Source organism: Notothenia rossii (assembly GCF_949606895.1).
Source record: "Notothenia rossii genome assembly, chromosome: 6".
In the NCBI taxonomy this organism is placed as follows: Eukaryota; Metazoa; Chordata; class Actinopteri; order Perciformes; family Nototheniidae; genus Notothenia; species Notothenia rossii.
The window spans coordinates 61,256,734-61,270,619 of record NC_136909.1 but is presented as its reverse complement, the minus strand read 5'-3'; the positions used below and the strand labels follow the sequence as shown (position 1 = coordinate 61,270,619).

The window sequence follows — 13,886 nt, the reverse complement described above, 5'->3', positions numbered from 1 at the left end:
TTTAAAAAGCAGGAAATAAAAAAAGAACTCACCTTGTGATAAACCCGCAAGAGAAAAAGCATTTGAGCTCCAAACCATTTCAGAAATAATCCTTGACGTGGTTTAAACAGGATTGCGTTTTATCACAGCATAATTTAACTTTATCTCCGGTAGAATTCTGATCAGGCATTAGCTCCGCCTCCTCTTCTTCTTTTTTTCAAGCTAAGGACCCAAGATCCGCGTTTCTCTAACAGGGCTTCAAAAGAGGAGTTTGAGCAGTATGAGGAATGGCTACAATGGGTGATTTGTTTGGTATTTTGAAAAAAAACTTCACAGACATGTTTTGTATAGGTATGGCCCTACAATATATATTTCAAATATAGCATGATAGGTCCACTTTAAGTAAAGTGTTCGTACTGGGTAGTTGATTAAGTTTAACAAAAATGTTACAAACAAAACAAACATGTTATTTTATATAGTATTTTATTTTGTTGTCTTCTCCCTGTAAAGATATATATTTTTTAAATATATATATATATAATCTATAATATAACTTACACTGGTACTTGACTTGGTTACAGTAAGTGGTCAAATGCCCTAAGAATGAGCTGAAACTTATCTAAAAATTTATTTTGACATAAGTGGAAGAACAGGCATTAGTTAGACCCTCCAGAAAAACGCGGGCCAAAATCCTTAATTATGCGGGCTAAAATCATTGATTATGCGGGCTAAAATCCTTGATTATGCGATAAAAATGCGGGGTTTGTATGTGATTTTATGCGGGAAAATTGCGGGAAGTTGCGTAATATGCGGAAAGTTGCGAAATATGCGAACAGTTGTGAAATATGCGGGAAGCGGAAAAAAGGTGATTATTCTCCCGCACCCTGTTACTAGGCTACTACTGAATGAAAGGGAGCACTTTTAAAGAGTTGCTATGATAAACAAGCATACTAGAAGCAAGCTACATCACAGAAAGACACACACACACACACACACACACACACACACATAGGCCTGTCACGATAATTTATTGTGTTGGACGATAAATTTTTCTGGAAATTATTGCGATAAACGATAATATTGTCGGCACCGTTTTAAGACCATTTTAGACATAATGATAATATATAATAATAATTCAAGTACATCCTTTCAAACATAACTTTTTATTGAACATTCAACATTGCAAATGAAATGTGAAATAATATTAAAATATATAAATTAATAAATAAAACTAATTAATTAAATTATAATAAATAAATGAAATCACACACAACCAAAACAATAAATTAAATAGAGTCAGGCTGGAAAACAGAGCTCTCTCTCTCATATATATATATATATATATATATATATATATATATATATAAATAAATAAATAAATATGAGCACACATTATCTCACAAGCAAAAAAAAACTCGTTAAAACAACAGTCAAGTGTACAGTCCACTGTCAAAGACCCAGATGCCTCAACAGGCCATATCCAAATCTGTTTTTCTAAGTTTTCGAGCAAGGAACACCAACATGTTTGCATTGTCGGGTGGGGGCTCTCCATCTCCAGCTGCCGTGTTTGCTCCCAGCTGGAAAAACGGAATGGGGTGGTTGTGTTTTAGGTGGTTTAAAATGCGTGGTATTGCCTGCTTTTGTCGCTACCTTTTTTAAACCAATGCGACTCACCGCCCGGCTGATTCAAGTCCGTAGGTTCGCCTCGTTGATTTGGTTTGAATCCAAAATACTGCCACACCGGAGAATCGAGATGTGTCGTTAGGTTTTGTAACCAATTCCATTTCACTTTAAATTCCCCGCGAGTAAGTCACACGTTGTCTCCCGCTTGACGCTATATTATTAATTTGGCTGCTACACTGCTGCACGTGCACGCGGAGTGTCCTGACCTGGCTGTGTGTCAGCCCCGCCCCTCACAGCGCGCCTGGCAGCCACAGCGCTCCAGGCTAAAATGCTGGTCACATCTTTATGAATTGTAAACGGCCATTTATCGAGCTCAGAAAAGTTATCGAGTCCATTATTATTTATCGTACGATAAGTCAATTTATCGATTATCGCGACAGGCCTACACACACACACACACACACACACACACACACACACACACACACACACACACACACACACACACACACACACACACACACACACACACACACACACACACACACACACACACACACACACACACACACACACACACACACACACACACACACACACCACCCCCACCCCCCCCCCCCTCATCCTCATTCTGTTTTCATTTACTCGTTCGTTATCTGACCAGCTTCAATATTGTAGGCTACTCACCTCGTTTCTTGCAGCCCTCGAAAGGGTTTTGGAGGTTGAAGCCTCTGTGAGCGTGAGTTGTTTGGCTTTCTTGTCCGCAGCAGAAACCATTTTTGAATGTTTGAGCGAATCGAAGTGGGTATTCACAGTCGATTTCCTTTTATGCTCCAACACACAGTTGCACGGGGTACAGAACAGTTTCCCCCCACTTTTGTGCAAGACATTGGGGTACTGCTTTGCCCGGTCTTTAGCTGAAATGTTCGTGGGTAAATGTGATGGATTCGATTTGTTCATCTTGGTGTGTGAATTCCACACCTTCACACGACGGTGTTTGCCTTCTGTGATGCGCGGGCTGATGACGTTGCGTCATCATCATTACTCGTCAAGACGAGTTAACTTTTTTAGTTTTTTTCTCAACTTTGTGTGGAAAAATGCGGGGATTATGCGGCCTTTTGATAAATATGCGGACTTTTAAAAATCTGCGGCATTTTGCTGATTATGCGGGAAATTCTGCGATCGCAGAATCGCGTTTTTCTGGAGGGTCTAATTAGTGATGACCAAGGACCAAAACACATAAACCAATCATGTGGCTGAAAACAATGTCTGTGTGTGTGCATGCCTCTAACTTGTCGGATTTTGTGTGTGTGTGTGTGTGTGTGTGTGTGTGTGTGTGTGTGTGTGTGTGTGTGTGTGTGTGTGTATGTGTGTGTGTGTGTATCTTCCCTTGTAGTGATCATAAATGCTCACATGACAGAGGTCAGCTGGGCACAGGGAATACACTACGATCTCTTACGCAATGGCAGACCTGGTTACAAAACACCAGAGCTCCTGCTGCGCCACACGCAGCATCCCAGTAATGAAGACTCAGTGGTGCAGGCTTCAACCACTACACTCAAGTAGATGAGATATAGTTAGTGTCTGCATCTTCTATCTAGATTTTGAAGTTAGTTAGCAGATGTTGCTTTTAATTCATTTTGTGATCAATACATGTTTATTATTGAGTGCAATCCCATGTAAATTACCTATATGAATGGCTTTCTGTATTTGATTTGCAGTATTGCAAGTTTGTAGTAGGGCTATATCTAACTATTTTCACCATCTGCTGATTATTAAAAAAACATTATATTTAAAAAGGCCCTATTATGTTTATCGGGGTTTCCCCTTTCCTGTAGTGTGTTATATAGGTTTGTGTGCATGTAAATTACATTACATTGCATTTAGCTGACGCTTTTATCCAAAGCGACTTACAACAAGTGCGTTCGACCAACAAGATAGTACATCAGGTTTCATAGAGCTAAAACATTTCAAGTGCTACTCAACTGGCTTTAGATAAGCCAGTGCTTTATTAGTATATAAGTGCTTTGTTAGTAATTCAATCGCTCGAAGTGGAGTCGAAAGAGATGAGTTTTCAGTCTGCGCCGGAAGATGTGTAACCTTTCTGCTGTCCTGATGTCAATGGGGAGCTCATTCCACCATTTTGGAGCCAGGATAGCAAACCCATGTGTTTTTGCTGATGGGAACTTGGGTCCCCCTCGCAGTGCGGGTGCAGCGAGCCGTTTGGCCGATGCAGAGCAGAGTGCACGTGCTGGGGTGTACAGTTTAACCATGTCCTGGATGTAGAAGGGCCAGATCCATTCACAGCATGGTACGCAAGTACAATTGTACAAGTGGATTCTAGCAGTTACTGGAAGCCAGTGAAGGGAGCGGAGGAGCGGTGTGGTGTGGGAACATTTAGGAAGGTTGAAGACCAGACGAGCCGCTGCATTCTGGATGAGCTGCAGAGGTCGGATGGCACATGCAGGTAGACCAGCCAGGAGGGAGTTGCAGTAGTCTAGGCGTGAGACGACGAGAGCCTGGACCAGAAGTTAAATGGTCTGCAAAGGTAAAATCCCTGAGTTTCTCTCCCACACACTCCCCCCCCCCCCCCCCCCCTAAATATTGCCCATGGTCATGTGGTACAGCGGGTAACATAGTGACATAACATTGTAAAATTTGCCTTTCTATTGTCTAGTCCTCCAACACAATGTACAAGATAGGTTAAGGGTCGGGACTTGCTAAGCATTGACCAATCATCACAGAGCTGGTCAGCTAACCAATCAGAGCAAACTGGGCTCTGGTTTCAGACAGAGGGTGAAAAGAGGTGCTGCAGCACAGGCAGTATGAGAACAATAAAGAGCTTTTCGAACATTAAATCCCGGAGAGAGACATGTTACAGTCGAGACACTACATACAAATATGACCCTGAAAATTAGTACAATATGTCCTCTTTAATGTAAAATGACATTGTATGGAGCCAGGAGTAGATATTCCCTTGGAAACGTAACAAACTACACCACACACCTTCTCGGTACCATGTTAGTTAAATGGACAATCCACTGTTTTATAAAAAGTCAACACCATGCATCACTTTAACACAGGGGTGGGGAACCTTTTTCCTCTCAAGGGCCATTTCAATTTTTACAACATCCTTCGAGGGCCGTACAAATTATTGAACTCAACGCCTGCTTAAAAAACTCAAATCACAGCCCAGTCATTTCGCGTTTCTTTCATGCTGTGCAAAGAAAAAGCAACCTCTTAATCCAGATATTTGACCATGACCCGCGCATTCATGCACCGTGGCATGACCACCAAAACAGAAAGATATGGACACAAGATGTGTGCAAATGTATTTAGTTTCATATCCATGTGGACATGATTTAAGTTGGGGGGGGGGGGCGGATCTAACCTCATCTAGGGGGGCATGGGGGCATGCACCACCATGAAGATTTTTTTTAAATGTTGAAGTTAAAAGCATCAATCTGGTCCACTTTGAGAGTAACATGAAGAGATCTATGGATACATCTCTCAACACCCATATGAAACAGAACCGTAAGCAGATTTGTTTCTTTATGGATATTTTACAAATCAATTCCCTTTTAAACTGTATTCTTGTTTATTAATAACAACTTTTTACTGTCATATTAGTATTGTATAACTGTTTACTTTATTCTCTTATTTTTCTATAACTATAATGATCATATAAAGATGTGCCTTTACCTCACTGGTTGTAGAAAAAGCTTGTTATATTCGTTAGCATAGCTAGCTAACCAGATGCTAATAACAACAACGTTATTGACTGTATGATCAGTATGACAGATGAACAGATCGCCACTGGGCTTTCAACTAAAGACACAGCCACGCAAAAACTGCGACATGTGTACAGCTCCTTATGGGTATTGCAATTTGTGAAGTCCCGGCCCGGAGCCGCGTTCTGGTGCTCTCCGTTAGAACTACACTCCTGTCAGACGAGACATATACCACGTGATGACACGTTAGGCTCGTGTTGTGTTCAAGGACCCAGACCTTGGCCAGGAAAAACAAGCTTGTTTAATTATTTTGCGGTCTAGATTTCTTGAATTTTTTTCTTTTTTGCGTGTGTTTATAAATTACCCCGAGGGCCGTACCAAATGGTCTCGCGGGCCGTATACGGCCCGGAGGCCGGAGGTTCCCCACCCCTGCTTTAACAGACGTGTGTAGGAAATCATGATGATCAACACATGCACTGTAAGTGTGTGTATCTCAAATATCTGGTCAAACTCAATCCCTCTCACACAAAAAAAAACACACACACACACACTTAAGTCTATAAATAAAAAGCAGCAGAAGAGAGCAGATTTAGGTCAGCAGACGTGTGTTGATGTCGCTGAGCACTCCACTCTTTCCACCAAGCCTCTTCAGGGGAGGGGGGGGGGGGGGGTGGGGACATAAAGCTTGACACTTGCAGTGACGAAGCCTCAGAAGCTACACAAATCTCCAGCGTCAATGCATCTGGTCACTGGGTGTACAGTATGCATGGTAGTCTGCTGCAGCATGTGCCTTATTACTGCAGCATGCACTATCCCAGCAGTATGTGCCTGACATTACCACGCTGCCCACCTTGTTACAGCAGCAGCTTCTTCAGTGCTGCAAGTGTCATCATTTTTTACTGCAGGCAGCACGCTTACTACTTAAGCATAATCCTTGTGAATGCAGTACAAGCCTTATTACTGCACATGAAGCTTCAATGCAGCACCGTGAGCTTTATTACTATTACTAGTGATAGGTATTCAGCTACTATGTAATATAGAGTCCCTCATAGCATGTGCAAGACAACTCCTTATCCCTGTCAGTTGAAGCCTAAGAGATGGACAGAGAAGCCTGCATCTCATGTTTTCCAATACATTTTTCATATAAAAGGTCTTGTGGAAAATGATTTCTTGATTGTGCCTGCCCCAAAATGTACCCAGATATTCTTGTACTGAGTTTGAAGAAACAGCAGCAAGCAAGGCAGAAAGGTAGGGGATTTGGAGAGACGACTGTGTGATCAAAACAAAATCAGGCTTATTCTTTTAGGGGTTCCCCACTCCTGTAGTGTGTTCTATAGCAGGGTATATGCAGGAATCCTGAGGTCAAATTGAATACCTTTTAAGACCTTTTTTAAGACCCTTTCCATACATTTTAAGACCTCATCGCAACTTTGAGTTCTAACCGGTTACATTGGCTACACACTTTACCTCACATTTACTATATTGATTGTAAGATAGCACAACTAAACAGAGTGCAGACAGACTACTGAAGCCTCCTCTCCACATGAACTTCAACCTCTCTGTGAAGGTCAGGTTTAATGCAGTATGCTGCTTTGTTGCTTCTGTACTCTGTGCTCTTTGATTCCAGTAAAACTCCTCAGAAACCATTAGAAACCAGTATTTGACCAATAAACAAAACAATTGACAAATCTTTGAACTATGAAATATATTAAACTTTGGTGAGCTTCAGCGGGGTAATGCCATATAGGAGCTCCCTCACAAATACCCAGGGGTTAAATTGGGCTGGGGCTGTCCGGGGCTAAGCCCTGGCACATAGGACGATGCTCTGACGTCATCACCCTCACACATTTGTCATATGTTTACAAAAAACAATATATATGTTAAGACTTTTCTCGTTCTTAATATAGACTATATTAGGGTCGATATGTGTTGACTTTACTTTAAAATAGCAGATCTCTGTGACCGGATATAGTTTGGCTTAGACCCCGGCCCAACGAGGACGCATACGGTAAAACGCATACGCAAACGCAAAAAAGTCTTCCGTTCACACACATTCGATTCATTAATGTGTCCGTTCACACTAGACCGCTGGAAACGCTGTAGTACATATGCCAGGCCTGTAAGTGGCGCTGCTGCCGCCACAAAATACACCAAAAGCAGCGAAGAAGACCCCGGAGCATGGTTGCCATGGTTGCCCTTCTGTTTATTCTCCGCGGAGGACGGCGTGTTCTCCTGCTGTATATCTCTCAGGTAGTCCACCAGCAGATGAAAAACACCCACCGCTCGGCCTCTTCCAAGGGTCGAGGGAACCGTGCGGCAGAGTTTCCGTTAAAAAAAATGTTCCGCCGGTCAACATGTCCGTTAAAGTTGAAATCTTCCGTACAAAATTAGAAAAGAGCCGATCAGAGGTCTTCTTTGTTATTTATTGAGCATTAAAGCAAATTGATAACGACTCTGTTCTCTGTATAATAATATTTAATAAACGGTGCCTGCCTCTCTTTTCCTCCCCCTCTTCTGACAGCCCAGCAGCAGCTGGAGACGTGGGGAGAGGGAGGCGGGCTATTTCATCGTTATCAGAAAATTATCATATAGGGCTTACACACGGAGCCGTTGGACCCCCAGAGCGTTGCGTATGCCGGTCTACCCACCTTGGGACCCTCCCACAGAGCGGAACAAGGCAACGAAACTTAAAATAAGAAGCAGCATTTTACGGCGCGCTATGCATGGGGCCGCCTTGAGGGGGTTTCCCGACATGTCGTTTCAGTAAATTAAAGGGTGTTTCATGTTGTCGTTGCTGTGGGACTTCTTAATACCTTGGAAAATGCCGTTTAATACTTTTTAATAGCCTTAATTTTCGCTAAATTGATTTATCCCGCGGACACCCTGTATAGGAGTGTGTGCATGTAAATGGTCTGCAAAGGCTAAAAATCCCCTCGAGAGAGTTTCTCTCCCACACACTCCCCCCATTGAAGTCCTTTGTTTACTTCTGTGACATAATGACTATCACTATGTAACACTTGACATTTCAGACCCATTTCACACATCACAACAGAGATTTTCAGAGCAGACTGGGCTCTGGTTTCAGACAGAGGGTGAGAACAATAAAGAGCTTTTTGAACATTAAAGCATGGAGACATGTCACAGGAGAGACACTACATATGTATATGAACCTGAAAATGAGAACTACATGTCCTCTTTAAAGGTTCACTATATGTCTGTTTGTGAAGCTTTAATACTAAAGTGTAAAGGGTAGGTTGATCAAAATCTAGCAATTGATATAGTCTCTTCCTTGAAATATTTCTGTAAATGAATGTGTTGATATATACCCTGGAGTAGGGCTGCACAAATAATCACATGGTACTAAAATTGCAATAGACTGGTGCAATCTTCAAATCGCAAGCACAATATTTAGTGAAATATTTCAAATATCTGAATGAATAGGGCGACTGTGGCTGTGAGGGAGTGTGGTCGTCTTTCAACCAGAAGGTTGTGGGTTCGATCCCAGCCCATGCAGTCAACATGTCGATGTATCCTTGGGCAAGATACTTAACCCTGAGTTGCTCCCGATGGCATGGCCAACGGTGTGTGAATGTGTGTGAATGTTAGGTCCTAGAGTAAGGTACACTGCTCTGTATGAATGGGTGTGAATGGGTGAATGACATGTAGTATGTAAAGCGCTTTGAGGGGACTTAAAGACTGGATAAAGCGCTATATAAGTACAGTCCATTTAATGAAGTATTGTGGAGCTGCAGAGAAGATCCAGCATACAAACGGTATTCTACAGATGTATTACAAAATCGTGGTTTATACAGAGCTGTCTACAAAAATCACACCACGGTCATATCAATTATTTCTTTCAATGAAATTGTGATCGATCTTTCAAAAATAGCCATTCCCACTTATATCCAAAATCATGGAGCAATATCAGTGAAAATAATTGCAATTCTTCCAAATTGTGCAACCATGACACGTCCTGAGGGGTTCTGAACTCACCAAAGACTTTCCTCTACCAACCATCTACAGTTTGGTCTAAAGTGAGCCTTTATGGTGGCTGTTTCTCCAGATAAAGCATCAGCTGACCTGTGATCAGCTTGTGGACCACTGCACAGGAGGGACAAAGTGAAGAAGAAGAGCCCGCTGTCGGTCATGATGAAAGCACACTGCTGTGTTGTCGTGCACCTTACGAAACAGAGCCCCCCCCTACTAATTCTACACCTACTGAGACAGTCCCAAACACTGGAGCAGAAATCACTTCCACCACATCTCACTACTTCAGAGCAGGTGTACAGACTACAAGAAGTTGTCAATGAAGACATAATGCACCTTTAAAGTGTGCTTGCCAATGACTTCTGTGTAAACATTAATTATATAAATGTTTTCTTTATGTAACTGCTCACAGCCTATGATTAAATATGTAGTAAGTTGTAGTTGGTCTATTACACTTAATTCCAACGGATTCTGTATATTCTATACTGTGTATTTCAAAGTGGTGTACAGTAACTAAGTACAGTTACTCAAGTACTGTACTTAAGTACAATTTTAAGAGACTTGTAATTTACTGAAGTATGTCAATGTTTTGCTTCTTCCTACTTCTACCCCAATACAATTCAGAGAAAGATATTGTACTTTTACTCCACTACATGGATTGAATACCTTTAGTTACTTTACAGATGTGGATGAATGATGTGAAGTATAATCAAGTGTTAAATCAGACTTTAGTTCCACCTGGAGTAAATTCACAAGCTACCCCGCAGTATACAAAGTCATTCAAACTAGCTGCACCTTTACCAGCTTTGAGAACACTTTAATGATCAATCATTATAATCAAAACATTCAATATATATTATATGAAAAGGGGCCAATCTGCATAATGAGTACTTTTACTTTCGGTACACTAAGAATACGTTGATCCTAATACTTTTGTACTTTTACTTGAGTAAAATGTTGAATGTAGGACTTCTACTTACAAAGTATTCCTACACACTGTTACTTTTACTTTCACGCAAGTACACAAAATGAGTACTCCTCCCACCTCTGATATTACATGTTATTACATCATATTTACTGTTCAGGTCTATTTGAATTTGATCCTATTTTATTATATTTTTAGAAATGTCCAATGCCTTGTAAACACGTTGCTGCAACACAACAAACTTCCCATATATGGGATGAATAAATCAGTTAGTATATATGGCTCAAATAAATAAAAGTCGATTACATGTACAAATACAGGTCATTTTATATAGTTTTGAGATTTAATTTGTAAAAAATACAGCGAAATATACGTGCAACTATCAATGTATCTATCGTTATTCATTAAAGCAGTAGGCCTATGTAACAAGGAGTGGGTGTATTTGGGAAATCCACTCAGTATTTAAAGGGAAAAGTTTACTAAGCAGACTTTTCTCAATAGTAATAAAGAGCAAGTGAAAGCCTCAGCTCTGTTAACTGGAAATATGTGTTGCCAGATAGCGATAGAAGGTCACTGAAGTAGCCACACGTATTGCCAAATTACCATTTAATACGAAAACTTTTTTTCAAGCAGACCCCGCTAACCACACAACACTATACACCTTCACCGTATCTATTATTCATGCACGTTACACTGCTTCGCCGTAATGCATGTCCACGGATTTACTTTGCTTTTTGAAAACTCAAACGGTTTCTTACCACGTCCAGGTCCGCCGGAGTTTGAAGGAGAAACATGGAGGGTATTTAAACGGTCCCGTCGGCTACAGAAGAACAAGCCGTCCCCGCTCCCCGAGACTCTGACACACAATGGCGCTGATAGGAGGAGATAACTGAAGTGAACCGCTCAAAGGAATGCTGCTGCCTTCACGCGCCGTCGGACATACTCGCGAGATAAACTGCACGTGCGTTTATGTCCCGTACTTAGTGTCATTTGAAGCAAATACGTGACAGGATATTAGTTAATGACATGATTTGTCACGCAAATACAGTGTTCAATTGATGCTTCGAAGATTTATTAAAAACGATGTCAACATTGACTTCAAGCTTTATTAAGTAAGACAAGATAGTTTATGGTGAATAATGCACTTAAATTAAGAACACAGTCAAATGTGTCTGTACCAAAAGCTGACATTTAAAGACAGCTGAGCCAAATGCTGTGACAACTAGAGGTCAGGTGAATAAGGTGCATTTCACCAGCTATTCAACTGTTTTTATACTTATACATATATGTATTTTTCTAGTATGTAATGCATTTTTCAGATGGTACATTAATTTGTTCAAAATGCAAAAATGTTCCACTTATTGTATAAAACATATTTTTAATTGGGAAATATTCAATAGGGATTAATTAAAGCGAGATTATTTCCTAAATCGGCTACTCGTACTTTTGACAGTAACTTTGCTAAAAGCATCAACTTTACTTCTGAGATCATTCTTACATGTGTAACAATGTCTTAGACAGAATCCATTTTGTCAAGGCAGGTACGTTTCCGAGGAGCACGTGAAGGCAGCAGGAGAAGCTGAAACCGAGCAGCTGCCCGGAGAAGTGGTGTCGTCAACTTTGCTCCGCCCACACACACACGCACACGCACACACGCGCGCGTACACATACTCGAACCTATGACTCGAACACACGCTCGCGCACGCAAATGCTTGATGTTCTGTCATAGTGTATTTTTCTATTCGTTTCAGTGTTAATATATATTTAAATGGTAGCAACATTTTACATCTGAATCCCTGTGTAATGCACTTTGACATGTAGCCCTAATAAGAATTTGAATTAATTGATTTGTTCTTTTATTGAAATAAGAATGGTGAAATGAGTTCTTGACTGATGGTGCTGTTTGGCCGTTAGAGATGCCTGTCCTACCCGCCTGGCAGCAGAAGGCAGAATGCTGCCTGGTTAACTCAAACAAAACCCAGCAGAGTCTACTTCAAACTGACTAAAACACCGGTGGAGCAGGGCAGAAAATGGGCATCTCAGACCATTTGTGACCGTGATGCCCCCTGCTGCACACCCACCCAGTTGTGCTCTGAAACGTTCACAATCACAATACAACGATACAGGCTCCCAGTTCTTAGGGTCAGGCTTTGATCACTGGCTGTCACAAATAGATGGAAATACTTGTATTTCCTAGAGTCCAGGACTGAATCGTTAGCAGCGGTATCATACAAACCGTTGTATGAGGAAAATGGTTAAAATACGGCATACTGGAGAGGTGCTGGTTCAGCTCCTGGGCACTACCGAGGTAACCCGAAACTGCATAAAATAAAGGGTATTATCTGATTGTCGCAAAATATTTTCCTCTAGAATATTATTGAAGCATAACTCTTGTCAGTCTAAATCGGTCCCTATGTCTTTTTGTTTCCTTGACCTGTGTTGTTTACTCCGCTTTGGGACACTTTAGGCAGGTGTGGTAAAACTAAACTAAACTAAACTAGCTTGCTAACTGTGAGCTTGGTCGCTAACGGAACACTAATTTCTGAGACCATTACAAAGGAACAGCAGCTAAGTTCCTAGGGTGGATGCTCAGATAAAAAATAAATAAACTTGGTATTCTGATGAAGGAACAAAATAAATTGCACAGGCACTTCAAGAGAGCGCCCCCTGGAGGCCTCGCACGGCAAAGTAGTCGCAATTGCGCTACATTTTTTATTCAAAAGTTGGATTTGTACGACCGAGCATGTCTCAAATATGACTTCCTTTTTAGTTATGCAGTTTATTTTCAGACTGAAAGTGAATGTTGCAAAACAGCTAATATGCCATTTAAAGTCTTTGGCTCTCAACTCTAAAATGTCAGCACTGTCAACGCCGCTTTCTATTGATCAATTATGCAGAATTGCAGATCAAAGTTCACGGAATTTCAAAATGACACAAAATAACTGTGCTGATTTATTTTGGCTTTTTCAATAGATCTATTACATAAAGCAATGTTAGTGAAGTTAACAGATTTAAACTGTATTTCTACCTCTAAAGCACATGTGTCAAACTCAAGGCCCAGGGGCCAAATCAGGCCCGTGGTGGATTTAACTTCGGGCCGCAGGATAATTTCTAATTACTGTTAGATCTGGCCCGCCGGTATATTGCACGCACACCTTCACTCAATCCTGAGGATTTCCTCAGCTCAGAGCCTGAGCCCAAACATTGATGACCTTGCACCCAAGATGAGATGCCAAGTATCTGGCTTGAACTAGCATCACAGAGCAGAAAACTGAGTTTACATGGATGTTTCCATCTGCACTTTTTTCTCACGACAACAGGGCATGTTTGTTTTTTCTTTGAGGGAAATTGTTTTTTTTAAGCTGTTGTTGGCCTGTGGAAAAATGTAATCATAAGAAATGACTCTGGAAAATCTGCAGATAGAGCCATAAGAAATTAATGCAACTGATTATTTAACGTTTAATGTTGTTTTTATAGGCAATAATGTAAGCTTTGTTAGTTCCAGGTTTAATATGTGCAATAAGTTCATTTCAATAAGTTATGCAATAAACATTGAACCAGTCCGACCCTCGACTAGTACCCATTTTTTTATTTTGGCCCACTGTGTATTTGAGTTTGACACCCCTGCTCTAAAGAAGTGA

The 13,886-nt window shown here is 41.1% G+C and overlaps 1 protein-coding gene across 4 annotated transcripts in view; it reads right to left on the bottom strand.

The window, feature by feature from the left end:
* The window catches only part of LOC307045373 (SERTA domain-containing protein 2-like), a 57,289-nt gene that overhangs the window by 20,345 nt on the left and 23,058 nt on the right, over window positions 1–13,886 (bottom strand). Inside the window, exon 1 of one of the 4 annotated variants that reach the window (XR_013809899.1) lies at window positions 11,004–11,208. The exons of 2 other annotated variants lie outside the window; for them this stretch is intronic. The gene's annotated coding sequence lies outside the window, so the exon portion shown is untranslated. Of the gene's footprint in view, window positions 1–11,003; window positions 11,209–13,886 lie in introns of those variants that run through there. One more of the 4 variants, XM_079690997.1, reaches the window with a different exon arrangement.